Source organism: Oratosquilla oratoria, chromosome 6 (genome assembly GCF_046742065.1).
Source record: "Oratosquilla oratoria isolate Oo_2021 chromosome 6, ASM4674206v1, whole genome shotgun sequence".
Classification (NCBI taxonomy): domain Eukaryota; kingdom Metazoa; phylum Arthropoda; class Malacostraca; order Stomatopoda; family Squillidae; genus Oratosquilla; species Oratosquilla oratoria.
Window position 1 is genome coordinate 30,667,866 of NC_134782.1, and position 15,871 is coordinate 30,683,736.

Genomic DNA, 15,871 nt, shown 5'->3' on the forward strand with positions numbered 1-15,871 from the left:
TCGCAAGACACAGCACATCCATAGCAAGGCCGCTTCATTAAATCGGCGACCCCCCCTCTCCATCTCCCCATGCATAAAGGAGAAGACGGGGAGAAATCCCTTCGGGCTGCCTCAAAATTTGCTCACACATACTACCTCACCCCCCATTCCACCTCATGCAATCACAACATCATCCATATACAACAATTCTCCATTCACCCCTGTCTTCTGTCCTCTCCCGTCCTTCCTCATCAGACATTACCCTCTTCCCCAAAGCCCCCTTCACCCCATCCATCCACCTCATCCTAGGACGTCCCTTCATGTTCACTCCCTCCACATCTGCCTTCCATACCTCTTTTACTAGTCTTTCTTCACTCGTTCTTTCCATGTGTCCAAACCATCCTAATACTCTTTCATCAACCCTATCTCCCAACTCCCTTTCCACCCCCGTTCTCCTCCTCACCTCCTCATTTCTCACTCTATCTAGCCTAGTAACCCCCATCATACTTCTCAGACACCTCATCTCAAACACATTCAAACTCCTTCTCTCTTCCTCTCTTATGTTCCATGTTTCTGCCCCATACAGTGCTGTTGGCACAATCACTCCTTCATATAGTCTCCTCTTAGCATCCATTCCCAAATATCTATTCCTCATTACACTTTTTAATCCACCAAGGCATTTACTCGCTTCTCTCAATCTACATTCTACCTCCACCTTCACTCCACCTTTTCCTGCCACATTTGCACCCAAGTATCTAAAACTATCCACTTCCTCCAGTAGCTCTCCCATAATGCTCACTTCCAGACTACTGCCACTTTCACCCCTTGTACATCTCATCACCTTACTTTTACCCACATTTATCTTTAGCTTTCTTCCATCACATACTCTCCCAAACTCTGTCACCAACTTCCTCAATCCCTCCTCCGATCCTGCCACAAGCGCAGTGTCGTCCGCAAACAACAGCTGGCTCACCTCCCACTTTTCTCCATGGATGGGGTAGTGCGAGAGGTAAATGCAAGGGAAGTGGGTCAGGGATTGGAGATGGTTAAAGTGCGAAATTGCCAGTTCTTTACGTCTGAATACGTACTAAATAGCACCTGCCCAACTGTTGAAGTACAACTTCACCTCCTCATACTTCGTTTCGTGCACCAGTATTGCTTAAATTACGTCCTAAAGGCCGATTTTATACCCCAAGTTACCCTCAAAAAATTGCTGCAAGGTTGCCATTTTTTTCAACAAACAACAAATGTTGGGTGCATTTTCTAGCCAATGGATAGGGCTACTTGGTCATTACTATAGATCTGACCTTCAGCGTAATGCCTAAGACGTATGCCGCTGACGCTGTAGGAGTTAAAACGCATTCATACAATTAATTATGCTCTGAGGCACACTCACACCCAAAATACACGCCCCACACGCACACACACATATACACAAAAACAAACATGCACCAGTGACTGTTAGGAGACCTCAATAACCAAAAAGGAATTAGAGGCACTTATCTGAAGTGGACTGACATTTTCTAATGAGAAAACAGGCTTAGGGAAAGATATTGAAAAAAGCATTTGGAGAAGTAACAGCTGAGTGCCACAGAGATCGGTAGTGGAATCAGTTAATCTAAGTGCATACAAATGATGTGTAAAGTGTTATAATGCACATACATACATATATATATATATATATATATATATATATATATATATATATATATATAGATATAGATATAGATAGATAGATAGATATATTGGATTATGTCCGTAGCACACACACACACACACACACGTCGGTAGAGGTGAGAACGAAGTTTGGTCTCCAAAGAAAACTGCAAATTCCGAGGATCACAACGACAAGGAAGTACCTGTGCTGTATTAATAGGGAAGGGGAAAGCTCGTGGTGTAGTGGGAAGGTGAAGAAAAAGGAGAAGGGGAGGGATTACTGAGGAAAATGGAAGGAAATGAGCAAGGGGACGAATGAGCCCAGGATCTTAGGAGAGACGTAAACAAACGGGAGGTAGAATATACAGACGAACAACAAGGAAGCAGAGGTGTGAAGAGCAGAAATATAGATATTAGCAGCTCAATGGAAAGAGATGATAACTGTTTTTATAGATTTAAAGAGGGGGGGAGGGAAAACCTCCCCCGATTAGTAAATCTAGAGGAGAAAAAAAAAAGCAAAGAATGGAAGGTTAGGTTTGACCAATTAACCGTAGTTGCCGAGAAAGTTGATAAACTTGAACGAAGAAAAGAGAATTAAAATATAACTGAAGAAGTAGAAGAATTAAAAAGACAGTCAAGAGAAGTACAGGAAGAGAATGAGGAATTAAACAGGAATAAAGAAAATAAAGAATCCATAACAAAAGAAGTATGTGGTTGGAAAAAGGTTCAAGAGAATAACAAAATTGAATTTAGAGATATAGAGAAACAACAGATCAAGGAACAAACTGAAGGCACAGTTATTAAAGTGATGAGAGAGAAGGAGAATATAGTAAGAGACTCAGCAGATAAAAAGAAATGTAAAATTATATTAGGGATGGAAGAGAACTATAATCTAAATAGGACTACAAGAATAAAGGAGGAAAAGGAAAAAGTAAATAGTATATTAGAAGTAGTTCAAGAAGATGAACTAGAAATAGGGAAACAAATAGAAAAAATGTATAGGCTTGGGAAATACAATACTTATAAGACCAGACCAATTAAGGTTAAACTCAGGTCACAAACGACAGCAGAAAATATCTTAGCAAAAACAGGGAAACTAGCAGACAGTAAGCAACTTAAACAGGCATGGATAATAAGAGAAATGAATGAAGAGGAAAGAGAGGATAAGAAAGCAAAAAGACTAGAAGCTAAGAAAAAAACGAGAAAAGAACATAGACAGAAAAAAGAGTAGTGAATATGAAAGTGAGGAAATGGTTCATAGCAGAGAAAAACGGAAGGGAAACAGAACACACAATGGAAGTAGCAGAAAATTAAAAGTTTCTTACACAAATATAGATGGCTTAATAACAGGCTTGAACGAACTGAATGATTACCTGAAGGAAAAAGAACCGGACATAATGGGAATTGTAGAGACAAAAATGAAAGGTCAACTACCACCCAACAGTGTAGGACATGGTGCATATAATTGTTGGATTAGAAACAGAGAAGTAAAACAAGGGGGTGGAGTTATGTTCCTGACTAAGAAGGATATAAATATGAAGAATGTCACATATGGAAAGAATAGTGTATAGAGATGATTACGATGGAAGTGGAGGACAAGGAAAGGAAGAGCAGGAAGTTTGTAGTAAATTATGTGCATCCTAAAACGGCTTCGTGGGAAGAGAGAGAACACAAAAATATGTTAGAAGACACCAGGATATCACTAAGCAAGATAATGGAAGATGGAGGACGAATAATTATAATGGGTGACTTTAGTTGTAAAGAATTCTGCTGGGAAGAGATGACAGTGAAGGGTGGAGACGACCTATGGGGAAATGTACTACTTAATATGATTATTGAACACTTAATGACGCAATGGATACAACAAAATACTAGGTACAGAAATGAGGAAGAACCATCGAGACTGGACCTAATAATCACATCAGAACTCGAAATAGTGGACAAGATCAAATATAAAACACCAATAAGTAAGAGTGACCACATATTGGTTGAACTGGAACCAAATGAGGAAAAATACATGAAAAAACGAACAATACAGAAAGGGAAGATTGATGTATTGATGTATGAAAAAGACAAACTTTGACAATGAAAGAATTCTTTCAAAAAGCTGAGTGGGAAAGAATACACAAGGAGGATACAACAGTAGAAGAGAAATGGAGTATTTTGACAAAAAAATATAAAGAAGGAGTGGAAAAGTATGTGCCAAGACAAAAGAAAGAAAAACGATATGGAAAGTGCTGGTACAACAAAAGATGTAGGGAGTTAAAAGACAAAAGGGATAAAGCTTGGATAAAATGGAAAAAAGACAAAAAACCGGAAAAATAGAAAATAGATACTAGTTATAGAAAAAGATGTCATAGAAAAATGTAAAGATCAACCAAAACTATTTTACAGATTTGTAAACAACAAACTGAAAAGCAAACATGACTTAGAGAAACTACGACAAGGAGGAGTCGAATATACAGAGGAAATAGAAATGGCAGATATTATGAATAAGCATATTAAATCGGTGTTTACAAGCGAGAACATATAACCTAGAGATATCAAATGGGAGGTGAGAGTTCCCCCCTATGAAAGAGATAGAAGTATCAAGAAATGAAATAATGAAACACTTGAGTAATCTCGATGTCAGAAAATCGCATGGACCGGATTAAATGGTAAACTGGATTTTGAAAGAATGCAGGAATGAACTAACAGACAAAATACATAGCCTAATAAACAGTTCATTGAAAGAGGGAAAAGTTCCAGAAGATTGGAAAAGAGTAAATATAGTACCTATATATAAAAAGGAAAACAAGGAAGACCCTACTAACTGTAGACCAGTCTCTCTTACAAGTACGATAGCTAAAATCTGTGAAAGAATTATCAAAACTAGATGGGTAAAGCATTTGGAAAAAACAACGTACTAAATCTAAGACAATTTGGAATTAGACAAGGACAATCATGCGTCACAAACTTAATGTATTTCAATTCAAGGCTAATAGATGTAATACAAGAAAAATATGGAAGGGCTGATTGTGCATTTCTAGACCTGAAAAAAGCTTTTGATAAGGTGCCACATAAGAAGTTGCCTAAGAAATTAGAAACTGCAGGAGGAATACAGGACAAACTACTAAAGGGGAAGGAAGATTTCTTGCATGAAAGAAAAATGAGAGTGGTGATAAGAGACAAACACTCTAATTGGGATGAAGTGGTGTTCTACAAGAAACAGTTTTGGCCCCCATAATGTTTGCTATATATATTAATAATATGGATGAAGGAATTAAAAGTTATATGAGCTTCTTTGCGGATGATGCAAAATTGTTGAAAAAAGTGAACACTGAAGAAGATTGTGAGTCGCTACAGAGTAATCTCAATAAAGCATGGGAATGGAGTAGGGAGTGGGAGATGGAATTCAATATCAAGAAGTGTAGTATAATGGAATTTAGAAGAAGCAAAAAAAGAATAGTGGGATCATATAAATTGGGAGAAGAAGAAATAAAAAAAGTAGAAAATGAGAAGGACCTGGGAGTCATTATTATGAATAATATGTCCCCTGAGAAGCATATAAACAAAATTTTTGGAGAAACTCATAATTTAATAAGAACAATCAAAGTAGCTTTTACTTACCTGGACGAAGAAATGGTGAAGAAAATACTAGTTACTTTGATAAGACCAAGATTGGAATATACAGCGATGATGTGGTCACTAAGTACAAAATAAATGTGTAACAAAACTTGAAAGAATACAAAGAGCAATTACAAAATTAGCACCAACACTCGCAGAACTATCATATGAAGAGCGACGAACAAAACTTGAACTCTACCTTGGTTGTATACCTCTCCGTTGAAAACGAAGGGACCAAATCTCACACATAGCGATATCAGTTTTAAGAAATCTACCTTTCTTATGCCACCCATATCTCTAACTACCTCTCTTGCTGCTTTTAACGCCCCTACTAAGGAAACATTATCAAATAGGGCTGTGACGTCAAACGAAGCCCTAATTTTTCCTGAAATATCCATATCCTTTAATTTGTAAATGAGATCATTGGAATGTTTCAGGTGGACACTACTTATTAATCCCAATCTGTTGGATAGGGGTTTCGCCAAACACTTGGCTAACCTATGCGGAGCACTACGTATGCCTGAAGTGATGGGTCTCATCGGGATGTTGGGCCTGTGGGTTTTTGGGAGCCCACGCATATAAGGTGGTCTCGGGGCTTCCTCGAGCAGTCCTATCAGTTTCTTGGCCTTATGGGTTTTGAAGAGTATCTTCCTGGTCTCTTTCTTAAATTTTCCTCCTCCAGTGCAGCGTGACCTTGATATTTCTTCTCATATGTAGTGCTATCATTTAGGAGATCTAACATTTTGTCATTGTAGTCCTTTCTGTTCATGACAACAACTGCTCTACCTTTGTCAGCACTTGTGACTATCAGGTTGTCATCTTTTCCAAGCTCCTCCGAGGCTAATCTGTATCTTTTTCCTATAGTACACTGGTTAGATCTGACTAAGGCGTTGAAGCATGTAATTAAACATTGCTTAAAACCCTTTTCAATGTCGCTGTCATCTCTTCTATAGTTGGATTCTACATACTCTGTAAAATCTTTCTTTTGAATTCCACTCTCCCTTGAGGCCCAGGGAGAGCGCTTGTCTCTCTGTTGCTGTTAAACAAATTCACGATCAGTTCCTCTCTTCCCACTCTATTCCACTCACTGGACTCGAGGCAGATAATAAATTGGACTTCCTCGACACCGTCATTTGGAGGAAATATAACAAGACCGCATTCTCGGTTCATAGAAAAAGTACCAATAAAGACGACATCATTCACTACTACCATAATGAGAGAATAAAGAGTGGAGTAGTCATAGGATTCTTCCTAAGAGCATACCGCATTTGCAGTGAAGAATTGATCAAAGATGAAATAGATTACATTTTCAACGTTTTCACCATAGGCTTTAAAAATAGCAGAAAGAAGCATAAGGAACAGAGGAGACGTGACTGAAAATGATAGCAGGGGGTATTTGTCCGTGCCAAACTCGAGCCACTCAGGCGGGTTGGGACAGTTGCTCACTAGAGCAGGTGTCAAGATTGCGATCAGCACGGGAACAAAAATAGGAGACTCTGTTAAGAGCCAGAACAAAGTCGTGGCCAACGGAGAAGAAAATAGTATCGTCTACAAGATACAGCGTGGAAACTGTCCTATGAGCTACTACGGGGAAACCAGCAGAGGTATTAAAAAGCGGACAGTTGAGCACAGGAATGACTTCAAGGTACACAGAGTATCAAATTCGTTAGTGGTTCATGTAGATACTCATGGCCACTTACCAGACTGGGACAAAATAGAGGTGCTGCAGAAAGGACCTTCTAAGAGAGGAAGAAAAATAACTGAAGCAGCTTACATCGCTTCCCATCCAAACAACAACCACCGCGATGGGTTAAACGGCGAGCTGTTTGATACTTCGCGAGGCAGAGCGGAGGAGGACGAGAGGTCAGGTCGATCATGGCGGAACGCGGAGACCTTCGGCAGGTATATAGGGTGTGAATTGTTTGAAGGTGTATGTACTCAGAAGTCCTGGTAAGGACGAAATATCAGAATAAATCCCTAACGGTTCCCTGTATTTATCTCACCAACCTTCCACTCAGCATTACCCTTATATCTCGCAATAGAATTATAAGCTCTAATTCTTTAACCGAGAGGGTAATAGCTATCAGAATATAATAAATTGTATGAATGCGTTTTAATGTAATCTTGACTAAATCTTGATATCTCAACTGAGTGAGATCATGGGATCCTCTACAACAGACCACCCGCTTTCACGGGATAGGTGTATGAAGGAGGTGAGGCTCGGTCTGTGGGAAACTTAAAGTATAATTGAGTGTAGAAGTGACTATTGCCAGTAGTTGTTTTTCTGCTGCTCTGTCTTGAACTTGTGTTTATCAGGACTGGAGAACTGAGCATATCCTTGCTGTATTACAATACACATGAAATTTCTACATGTCAACAGACGACGAGGTGGCCGAGTGGTTATGGCGTTGGACTGCTAATCCAATAGGGTCTCCCTGCGTGGGTTCGAATCCCATCCTCGTCGAAGATTTAGCAAATAATTACTGTTTGATGAATGAAATATCCTAGTGAAAACATGCGGCATCATGAGAAAAGTAATTACGCCTCCCAGACATGGTAAAACAGGCTGAATAACACTCTCTGATACTGTACACACATATGTAGTCGCTATCAACAAAATGTTTAGATAACTGTCTATCACACTCCCCAAGTCATTGACGTAGACCGAAAGCATGACTGGTGCCAGCACCAACCACTGTGGTCCTCAGTGTTAATTTCCCAAATGTTTATCCTGGATCTTTTTGTCCATATGTTTTCTAGCCAGAAAGTGCTAGTCCACTTCAGCATACGAGAACCTCTAATCCAGCTTTTACTGAATTACCCTAGCACTTCATGGTGTGTATGTTTGTGATTCACCATAGTCATGGATCATGTGCTGTACTCGTGATTGATAGCTATTACCCTCTCGGATAAGAACTTAGAACTCATAATTATATGCTAAAGGAGACTAGTACTTTCTGGCTAGAAAACATATGGAAATAAATACCCAGGATAATCAATTGGAGAATTAACACTGAGAACCACAGGAATCGATGCTGGCACCAGTCATGCTCTTAGTGTACTTCAGTGACTTGGGGAGTGTAATAGACAGTTATCTATACATTTTGTTGATAGCGACTACGTATGTGTGTCCAGATACCGGAAAGTATCATTCAGCCAGTTTTACTCTGCCTGGTGGACGTATTTACTTTTCCCATGTTGCCACATGTTATAACTAGTATATTTCATTCATCAGATTGTAATTATTTGCTAAATATTCGACGAGGATGGGATTCGAACCCACGCAGGGAGACCCTATTGGATTAGCAGTCCAACGCCATAACCACTCGGCCACCTCGTCGTCTGTTGACATGTAGAAATTTCATATGTATCATAATACATCAAGGTTATGCTCAGTTGTCCAGTCCTGATAAACACAAGTCCAAGATAGAGCAGCAGAAAAACAATTACTGGCAATGGTCACTTCTACACTCAATTATCCTTTAAGTTTCCCACAGAGAGAGCCTCACCTCCCTCATACACCTATCCCGTGAAAGCGGGTGGTCTGTTGTAGAGGATCCCATGATCTCATTCATCTGAGATATCAAGATTTAGTCAAGATGACATTAACCCGTACGTCGCCGGTGGGAATATTGTATATACTCCCCCCAACCACCTCCCTCAGACACCTATCCCGTGAAAGCGGGTGGTCTGCTATAGAGGATCCCATGATCTCATTCATTTGAGATATCAAGATTTAGTCAAGATTACATTATCCCGTACGTCGCCGGTGGGAATATTGTATATACTCCAACCCGCCCCCCACTCCCACCCCCAGCTATCTTGGTCCACCTTAGCCTAAAAGTGGAGAAACTGGGTAGATTTTTTTTTCAGATATGCGTGCGAAATTGTGGGTAAACCCGTAGACTTTTTTCGTTCCTCACGCTGGTAGGACGAGGTCGTATTATTTTGGGAAGCTTCATTAGAATTTCAGAGAGTGAAGGAATTTGGCATTTATGTTGTTGCAGGTAAATTTACAGTTGCCCATGATAATCTGACACTTAGGGAAAACGTGTTTATAAGTAGTTTTTGTGGATTTTTTTTGTTTTTGCAAATATTTATCACTTTGTTATGTGGTAATTTGATTTTTCGGTGTTCTTCATAATTTCATGGAGGATAGGTGATTTTTGTTTTGGTAAATGTTTTAGTAAGTATTCATCATACCATTATTACTCGGCCACATTTTGTATTATGTATTTATTACGAAAATTGGCAGTGCGAAATTGCCAGTTCTATACGTCTGAATACGTAATAAATAGCGCCTGCCTAACTGTTGAAGTACAACTTCACCTCCTCATACTTCGTTTCGTGCACCAGAATCGCTTAAATTACGTCCTAAAGGCCGATTTTATACCCCAAGCTACCCACGAAAAATTACTGCCAGAGTTGCCTTTTTTCAATAAATAATTTTTTTTTGTGCATTTTCTAGCCAATGGATAGGGTTACTTGGTCATTACTATAGATGTGACCCTCAACGTAATTCCTAAGACGTATGCCGCTTACGCTGTAGGAGTTAAAACGCATTCATACAATTGATTATGTTAAGGCACACCCACACCCAAAATCCACGCCCCCCCCCCACACATATACACACAGAAACACAAAAACAAACTTGCACCAGCGACTGTTAGGAGACCTCAATAATCAAAAAGGAACTAGAGGCACTTATCTGAAGTGGACTGACATTTTCTGTTAGAAAACAGGCTTAAGGAAAGATATTAGTTATAATCTAAATGCATAGAAATGATTTGTGAAGTGTTATAGATGGTTATGTAAAATACCTTGTGGATAGTGACCATGTATGTTCAAATATCAAGGGTTATATGTATATATATATATATATATATATATATATATATGTATATATAATATTGGATTATGTCCGTAGCGCGCGCGCACACGCACACACACACACACACACACACACACACACACACACACACACACACACAAACACGGTGGCACAGTTGGTAGAGCGCTGAACTGGGAAGCAGAAGTGCTACCAGTACCCATTTCGAATCCTGCCCAGGGCCGAAATTATTTCGGTATCGCTGTGCCTCGGGTCGTTACTCTGACTCTCGTGGGCGGGGAGTTGGGGGTGTGTGTGAGTGCAAGGTCATAGCATTACCCATTGATCGGACCTACGAGCTCTGAGCTCTCTTCCAGGAGGGAAATAGCTGTCGATCACGAGTCCAACACGTGATCCAAAGACCAAGTGAATACACACACACACACACACACACACACACACACACACACACACACACACTCACTCACTCACACACACACACACACACACACACACACACACACACACACACACACACACACACACACATCAACGGAACTCCAGCTCTGGTGGACAAAGAGCTGCGTGTGCTTTTGTAGTATTGGGTTTGTGTGTGTGTATTTGTGCGTGCGTGTTTGCGCGCGTGTGAGGCAAAAGGATTGCTCACATATCTGGTAATATAATTATGAGCTCCAAGTACTTATCCGAAAGGGTAATAGCTATCAATCACGAGTACAACACATGATCCATGACTATGGTGAATCACAAACATACACAACACCAAGTGCTAGGGTAATTCAGTAAAAGCTGGATTAGAGGTTCTCGTATGCTGAAGTGGACTAGCACTTTCTGGCCAGAAAACATATAGTCAAAAAGATCCAGGATAAACACTTGGAGAATTAAAGCTGAGGACCACAGTGTTCGGTGATGGCACCAGTCATGCTTTTGGTCTACGTCAATGACTTGAGGAATGTAATAGACAGTTGTGTAAACATTTTGTTGATAGCGACTACATATGTGTGTCCAGATATCAGAGAGTGTCATTCAGCCTATTTACCATGTCTGGGAGGTGCATTTAGTTTTCCCATGATACCACATGTTATCACTGGGATATTTCATTCATAAGTCTGCAATTATTTGCTAAATCGTCGACGAGGATGGGATTCGAACCCACGCAGGGAGACCCTATTGGATTAGCAGTCCAACGCCATAACCACTCGGCCACCTCGTCGTCTGTTGACATGTAAAAATTTCATATGTATTTTAATACATCAAAGTTATGCTCAGTTCTCCTGTCCTGACAAATACAAGTCGAAGACAGAGCAGCAGAAAAACAATTACTGGCAACAGTCACTTCTACACTCAATTACCCTTTAAGTTTCCCACAGAGAGAGCCTCACCTCCCTCAGACACCTATCCCGTGAAAGCGGGTGGTCTGTTGTAGAGGATCCCATGATATCGCTCATTTGAGATATCGAGATTTAGTCAAGATTACATTAAAACTCATTCATACAATAAAATGTACAGGGTAGTGTATACGAGTAAATGAAAGTACTAGGAGAGGTAAGTTGTAGCTAAGCGTCAAGTACTGGACGGAGGTGAGGGCTTCGTAGAAGCGGGATGTTGCTGGATATTAGATCACTGTAGCCAGACACAGCGAGGCTGCGTGGCAACAAAGACCAAACTTCCGGCTACAGTGATCTAATGTCCAGCTACATTCCGCTGATACGAAGCCCTCAACCCCGTCCAGTACCTGACGCCTAGCTACAACCTACCTCTCCTAGTACCTTCATCTACTCATATTTAAGCACCGTCCCTGTTACTTACCTGAAAATAATTGTATGATTCAAACGAAAGCTTGTATTTTAAATTTGTGTATTCTTTTCCCTTATAATAACACCATGGATCTCGGAAGCCTTGTGTTTGACCACCCTTCAAGATACAAACAAACCATTTGGAAAATTAATATGAAGATAATGAATTAGAATTAGCTTTGGTCTTCAATCGAACATGTCTACAAGAAAACTTACTGCCCATTTATACTAATATATGTATATATATATATATATATATATATATATATGTGTGTGTGTGTGTGTGTGTGTGTGTGTGTGTGTGTGTGTGTGTGTGTGTGTGTGTGTGTGTGTGTGTGTGTGAGTGTGTGTGTGTGTGTGTGTGCGAGTGTGTGTGTGTGTGTGTGTGTGTGTGTGTGTGTGTGTGTGTGTGTGTGTGTGTGTGTGTGTGTGTGTGTGTGTGTGTGTGTGTGTGTGTGTGTGTGTGTGTGTATACCACTACGATCAATAAGTAATGAGAAAATGTCAGGAGAGACACTATTTATTTTCATAAGCTTACAAAACTTTGTCTCCTTCAAAATAATTACCTCTCGCATCTACACATTTCTGCATGCGTCTCTCCCAATCCTGGAAGACCTCCTCAAAGTCCTTTTTCAGTAGTCCCTTCAGGTAACTTTCTGGTGCCTCTTTCAGCTCCTCTGTTGACTGGAATCTAGTTCCCTTGGGGCTGTCTTTCATGCGTGGGAACAGGATGAAGTCGCAAGGGGCTAGGTCAGGGCTGTAGGGTGGGTGTTATACTACTTTCATTCCCCTGTCGGCCATCCAGGTGGTCACCAGCGTTGACTTGTGGCATGAGGCATTGTTCTGGTGGAACCACCACTGACCAATCCTCCACTGCTGAGGCCTCTTCTTCCTCATCTTCTCCCTGAACCTTATCAGAACAGTAAGGTTATATTCCTTATTGACGGTTTGATCCTGAGGAGCCCATTCAACGTGAATGAGCCCCTGGGAATCAAAGAAAGGAATGACCATGGCCTTCTCTTGCGACCTACTCATCTTTGCCTTTTTGGGTCTGGGGACGGTCGCGTGCTTTCACTGAGCACTCTGACGTTTTCTCTCAGGGTCGTAGGTGAACACCCAACTCTCGTCGCAAGTCACTACCTTATTCAGGAAACCTGAATCAGCCTCTATCATTTCGAGAATGTCAGTACAACATTCCACACGAAGCTGCCCCTGGTCATCGGAGAGGATCTTTGGCACGAAATTGGCACAGACCTTGTGGAGCTTCAGATCTTCGGTCAGAACTGTCTCTACTGTGCCAATACTAATACCAATAGCTTCAGATGTCATCTTCACAGATATTCGATGATCTTGCATCACTAACCTTTGCACCTTTGTGTGTGTGTGTGTGTGTGTGTGTGTGTGTGTGTGTGTGTGTGTGTGTGTGTGTGTGTGTGTGTGTGTTGGGACATTCTGACAAGTTGAAGTGGGTGGGAAGAGGAAAGACTGGAGTTTTGTTCCAAGTTTTATTCTTCACTAGTTTCACTGCAAGGTTTTTCAAAGCTCGTAGCGAAACTAGTCAATAATAAAACTTGGAATAAGACTCCAGTCTTTCCTCTTTCCATCCACTTCATATTGTCTAAATGTCACACACACACACACACACACACACACACACACACACACACACACACACACACACACACACACACACACACACACACACACACATATATATATATATATATATATACTAGGGGTGATCAGAAAGTAATGACAGTCGGACTCGTAGCTGAGAGACTATAAGTGTTGAGGGGGCGGGGAGCAAGGGGCAGCAAGTGTTGCCTGTTGTTACATGCTTGAGCTTCTCGCTGTTTGTCTAGCTTACATTTCATCGTTGCGCTGTGCGATTGCGTCATTGTTGGTTTGCCTCTCTAACCGGAAACATGGATTTTTCGAAAGAAGGCTGCAGATTCTACACCTTCACAAGGTGGAAACTCGGGAAAAAAGCAACGGAGATCAGAGAGGAATTGTTGCAAGTTTTTCCCGAGTCTACTCCATCACTGGAAACTGTTTCCCGCTGGATTCGAGCTTTCGCAGCCGGAAAATTGCAGCTAGAAGATGATCATCGTCCTGGCCGCCCTCGGACATCCGTGACCGAAGCAACGACGGTCCGTGCGCGGGCCATCATTGACGAAGATCCAACTGTTACTCTTCGATTCTTATCCTTGGAGCTCGGTGTCAGTTATGGGAGCGCACATGACATCGTGCATGAACACTTAGGGCTGAGGAAGAAGTGTGCTCGATGGATACCTCATTTGCTTACGGAAGAGCAGAAGAGCGAACGGGTGCGGATTTGTCGTCTATGGCTGGCTGAATTCGAGCCAAATGGTCCGAAACGGTTCTCAGATGTAGCTACCGGAGATGAGTGTTGGATTTCTTTCTTTACCACCAGAGACAAGCAGTCTAACATGGTGTGGTTGAGTGATGAAGAACCTCGACCTCAGATTCTGAAGGAAGGATTTCGCAGCAGGAAGCGCCTTTTCACCATCTTCTTCAATTCACAAGAACCAATGTGTGTGGATGTAATGCCTCAACAGTGTACTATCACAGCCCAGTACTACACTGATCACGTCCTTCCTCGAGTCCTGGAATATCAGGCCAAGACTGCACCAACCCGTCGCCGATCGCGCCTTTTGCTGCACCATGACAATACTGCCCCCCACAAAGCTCGCCTCACTGTGCAGTTCCTGGAGCAGCAGGGGATCACACTTCTCCCCCACCCACCCTACTCGCCTGACCTTGCTCCCTGTGATTTTTGGTTGTTTCCAAAGATCAAGGGTGCGATCGCAGGGAAGCTGTTTCATCGCATCCAAGATCTGGCGCGGACAGTCAATTCAGAGCTACGAGGTATATCGGCTTCTGAGTACCGTGAGTGCTTCATGAAATGGCGAAAGAGGATGGAACGTTGCATAGAGGCAGGAGGGGAGTACTTTGAAGGAATGTAGGCCACTATTTGGATTTACCTCTGTACCGTGAAAATGTATGGTATCACTGTCATTACTTTTTGATCACCCCTCGTATATATATTTATATACAATATATATATATATATATATACATATATATATATATATATATATATATGTAAAGGTTGACAGATGTAGAGGTGAGGTGCCAAATGAAAAGTTAAGGCTGGAGTGGTGAGTATATTCAGAGCCAGACGTTTCGACCTCTACGGTCTTCCTCAGTGGACTGAAAACAGGAGAAGAAACAAAATTCGTCAAAAGCTTTTAATGTGATCTGACGACCCTGCGTTACCTCACCCCTGTCTCATGTCTTCATACTCGTCAATCGCCAGCTGCGTAGACGTTTGAGACCAGAGCATATATCCCCCACGGGAATTAGTGGTGTTTTCGGTGGCAATGTATGCCGCCTCCAAAGCTTTCCTTCTTTTTTCCCCAGTTTTCTGTGTAATATATGGGATTCTTTCCAATTCGGCAGATAATCTTCTTCGTCGATATGAATTACTAGCGTATTCGATGTTCTGTGGTATTTCACATCCCTCTTGTTTTCTTCTAGTCCCTTGTCTAGGACGCGTCCCGTATCACCGATGTAATCCTTCTCACGACCTGTGCAAGGAATTCTATAATTAACACTTTTATTTTCTTAAGGATATGTAGTAAAGAATTTCTACAGGATGAATTTAACCATATATCTAAATCTTTCCAGGTATTAGCATATCCTTTAGGCTTCCTTATAAAATTGAAACACAAAGCCATCAAAATTATGGAAACGAATACAACACCTACAGAAAAGAACTCCAACAGAATATTCTTTTCAGTTCCTAACTCAAAATATGCACCAATAGCTAGTAACTTCTTAAGAAACACCAGAATAAATTTAGCTACTTCAACGCGAAAGAAAATTGAAGAACTTACAAAGAAAGCAGAAAATTAACAAGCAAATATAAGTGTTAATTATAAAACTCCTTGTACAGGTTGTGAGA

General features: G+C 41.1%; 3 non-coding genes across 3 annotated transcripts; 1 reads left to right on the forward strand and 2 right to left on the reverse strand.

Annotated features, from left to right (window-relative positions):
• The first annotated feature begins 7,623 nt into the window (after nucleotides 1-7,623).
• Nucleotides 7,624-7,705, forward strand: TRNAS-GCU (transfer RNA serine (anticodon GCU)). Its single transcript has one exon. It is a non-coding gene; the product is annotated as a tRNA-Ser (tRNA).
• A 794-nt stretch (nucleotides 7,706-8,499) lies between these two features.
• Nucleotides 8,500-8,581, reverse strand: TRNAS-GCU (transfer RNA serine (anticodon GCU)). The gene has a single exon. It is a non-coding gene; the product is annotated as a tRNA-Ser (tRNA).
• Nucleotides 8,582-11,218: 2,637 nt separating this feature from the next.
• On the reverse strand, nucleotides 11,219-11,300 carry TRNAS-GCU (transfer RNA serine (anticodon GCU)). The gene has a single exon. It is a non-coding gene; the product is annotated as a tRNA-Ser (tRNA).
• Nucleotides 11,301-15,871: the final 4,571 nt, after the last annotated feature.